The following is a 4315-nucleotide window of genomic DNA, read 5'->3' on the forward strand; positions in this document are numbered from 1 at the left end:
GCTTGGGGAATTTCTTCTCAGTAGTGATATTTATATCTCTAAAATCTATCTTTATAATCTATGTTGTCATGAATATTTTATTTATTTAGTCTTCTTATGTCTTGATTGTTACTAAGGAAAATGTAGGGTGATTTTACTTTGCTTTCTTAATATATTTTTATAAGTGTTGTGTGGATAACAAAGTAAGTAATGATACATAAATATAATTTAAGTCCCTAATGACATTTTAAATGTAAACAATTCTTTGGAACTAGATATGTTTTATCCAGTGTAAGGTTATGAAACCATTGAACTGGTGGAATTTATGATGAAGGGTAAGGATGCTGAAAGCATAAATAAATATGACCTTCTGGTGAGATGTGATCCTGGTTTTTATACAGGGAAATCATGCCTGACTATTGCAGATCTTTGAGTACGTAAGTAAAATAATGGACTAGTGTGGGCTGGGAATATATGTTTTTTAGACTTCATTTATTGTAGATTTTGGCAAAGTTCCTCATCAAAAGCTATTTTCTAAGTAGGTGAATTACTGTGAAATTGAGGTGGGGGCAGAGAGGACTTGTTTAGTCATAGAGAGGGAATTAGCTCAGTGACAGAAAAAAGATGAAAGGCACTTCCCTTCAAGTCTAAGATTAAATAGTAGAGGCCCTCTCAGATGCTGGTAGGCAAAAAGGACAATACCACAATACTCCTCATTTCCAAATGTTCTGAATTCCTCTACATAACAAAATGGCACTTTAGTGGGTGTCCAGCTGCAGAAAGGGCCCTGGGACAGGGTGCATCTAGAGAAGTCTCATGGGGCTTTGCACGTGTGCCAAGTTAGGGGGGAAAAAATCATTTAAATTCTGTATATACTTAGAAGAGAATAAGGCCACAAAGTAGCTTCATGAATTAGGAATGGGATGTGAACTCTTCTATGTAAAAGCAAAGCCATTATTCTGTAGTCTGTGCGGGCATCATGACTGTGAGCATTGCCATAAAGAGTAACAGAAATAAAACAGAGGTGTCTACATTAGTATCTAATAAGCCCCATTTCCTCCTAAAATATGTTTAATTTTCATTTTCTTTATCTAAAGGAAGCAATCAGAGATTAAGACTAATGATTTATATAATCAAGGGAAGGGATGAGGGAAGATAAATGAGAATAAACTGATAGAAGAAATAAATAACAGTCATAAACATTATGTCTGAGTATAAGCTTGAAGCCTGAAAAAATGTTTAGGAATAAATGAATGGAAATAATGAACTTATATTGATAAGTAATTTACTAAATTCACTATTGTAGAAACAGTATATTTGAAAACTATTTTATCCAGACTGCTTATAGGACAGGAAACTAGGGATGTTGTAGATTTGATCATTCATTTTAAAAACAAACAAAAATGCCCTTTAGTAAACTTTCTTGAGTGTAGTTGGTAGACATATACAAACAACTATTTATAAAAGTTAGGCCACATGAAAGCTAAGAGGCAAGGGGTAAAAAGAATGTGGAAACAGGGGATTTTGGATGTGGAAATGTTATGAAATTTCCACATATGTTACCACCTGCATATAACACCATACTTTAATCATAAGAAGATATTTACCCTCATGTTGAATTTGGAAAAATTAATGTTATGATTTTAAAGCTTCTGCTGACTTACATTACAGAAGATTCTAGTAAGGATCCCCCTAAGCTTTCTGCTCTTCCCCTATTTTTTTATTATTATTATTTTTTTTACTGACTTCAGAGAGGAAAAGAGAGGGAGAGATAGAAACATCAATGATGGGAGAGAAAATCATTGATCAGATGCCTGCTGCATGCCTCTGACTGGGGTCGAGCCGGAAACCTGGGTATGTGCCCTTGACTGCAATCAAACCTGGAACCCTTCAGTGCGCAGGCTAACACTCTATCCATTGAGCCAAACCAGTTAGGGCTCTTCCCCATATTTTTGCTAAACCTTCATCTTTGTCTGTGTTCCTTCCTGATTGGTTCCTGGCCTTTTTGCAACATTTTCTTTTGCACTTGCAACATCCTGTTTTTCTGCCATCCTATTTTTTGTGAAACACATTTTTTGTTTCAGCTAGCACAGGGATTCATTCTCCCACCCCTTTCCCTGTCTACCTAATTCTGCTTTAGCTCCTTTCACTTACATGAAGTTATGTGAAGTTTACTATTTGAGATATTTCTGTTTCTACATTGTAGTTCTCTTTAATTACTCTCAATCCTGAATAAAGTATTTTCTCAGCTTTGGTGTGAAGAAATACTAATTCATAAAATATAGCTATGCCATCACATAAAGTGAAAGTTCCAAGTAATTTTTTTTTCCTTAATCGTCTCAATAATGGAGCAGAAACAATTACATTTTTGGGCTTTAATTATTCAGATAATTGCTCCAGTTCTTAATTCTGGAAACTTTTATATACAACTTTGGTTGGATGATTTTTCCTCCCCAGTTGGTTGGTCTCTGTTCCATAAATTAAAGTGGCCACTATCTATTCCATCATTATTATCTTCACAACAGGAATTACATTTTTTCCCCACTTTTGTTTCAAGGTTTTAAGGCAACTGATGTGATTATTATGTACTTCTTGATATGTTTTGTTAGGCAAATATAAGTTTTATTTTCTTAAGGCAATTTTCTGGTATGTTTTGCTTTTACAAGATCAATACACTTTTGGTATATTTTTGCATACATTTTTATTTTTATTTTAGCTGTTTAGGTTTAGTCCATGCTTGGAAACTTTTGACCTCTGACTCTGTTACCATTATGGAAAGAATTGTTCAAATCCCTCAACTACCAGGACAGACAGTACAAAAGAAAGAAAACATATACAAGCTGTAAGAAAAATAAATTTCCAATCAACATTTTTTTTTTGCCACAGTTCTATAAAGTCTGAGAGACTATATTTATGTGAACTCTACAAAAAACAATTTTCACATAAAAATAATGTTTTTATGGGGGGCTTTTTGTGTGGGTTGACTTGATTAAAATTCATTCAAAATTAGAAGGGATCTCATTTTATAATTTCAAGTCAATGTTTAGGTATGTGTATAGTTAGGTAAATACAAGTCAGAGAAAACAACACATTCTAAATGTTTTTATAAATGTGGACATGTTTGCATTCTTGTTAAATTTTACAGAGAAAATTTAGACTTTAAGCATGTAAGCACAATTTCTTTTGAAATTACTGAAAATTTCATCTATGCATCTCAGGATAGAATTTCTCATTAAGTTAGCATTATTTATAGACCAATGACTGAAATTATCCCATATAATAAAAAGGTAATATGCCAATCAACCAAATGTTGGAATGACTGGTCACTAGAATGCGCACTGACCACCAGGGGGCAGATACTCAATGCAGGAGCTGCCCCCTGGTGGTCAGTGCACTCCCACAGGGGGAGTACTGCTCAGCCAGAAGCCAGTAAGCTCAGTGGCAGTGGCAGGAGCCTCTCCAGCCTCTGTGGCAGCGCTAAGGAGCAGTGAGCAGGCGGGCAGTAAGAAGCAAAGGCTTTTGGACTGTGAGAGGGTTATCTGACTGCAGGGAGAAGGCCTAAGCTGACAGGCGGACATCCGCCGAGGGATCTTGAACTACAAGCGGGCACAGGCCAGGCAGAGGGAAGTGCACAAATTTTTGTGCACCAGGACTCTAGTATTAAATGATATTGATGTGAACCAAACTATTCTTATATCACCCTTTGATGTGATACATGTTTGTTTCATATTTCCTTGTTACTCCGTTAAAAAAAAGTGGCTGAAACTGGTTTGGCTCAATGGATAGAGCTTTGGCTTGGGGACTGAAGGGTCCTGGGTTCGATTCCAGTCAAGGGCATGTACCTTGGTTGCGGGCATATCCCCAGTAGTGGGTGTGCAAGAGACAGCTGATCGATGACTCTCTCTCATTGATGTTTCTAACTCTCTCTCTCCCTTCCTCTCTGTACAAAATCAATAAAAAATATATATTTTTTAAAAAGTGTTTTGTATCTTTTTGTTTGTTTGTTTTACAGAAGGCATCAACATTGTGTGTTTTAGGCTTTATATTAGTGTGTATGTATGGGGAGGTGGGAGTCAGTGTTGAATTTTGTTTTATGCCAGAAAATAGCAAAGTTGGATTTTATACTTCTGAAAGGAAAATATAATTTGTCCTTGGTGTCTTATTTCTTTCTCTACTATTTTTGCCCCCTTTTAGTTCATATGCTCTAACTTAAAAATATTTAGCTTTCCTTCATTAATATGTTTTTAAACATACATGTGATGATCATTGTTTTATTTTAGAATACAGAGGAGAGTCACAAATTTTTGCATGAAATTTAGAATTCAAGCCTTTTTCA

This window comes from Pipistrellus kuhlii, unplaced genomic scaffold (assembly GCF_014108245.1).
Source record: "Pipistrellus kuhlii isolate mPipKuh1 unplaced genomic scaffold, mPipKuh1.p scaffold_m20_p_3, whole genome shotgun sequence".
NCBI classification, from domain to species: Eukaryota; Metazoa; Chordata; class Mammalia; order Chiroptera; family Vespertilionidae; genus Pipistrellus; species Pipistrellus kuhlii.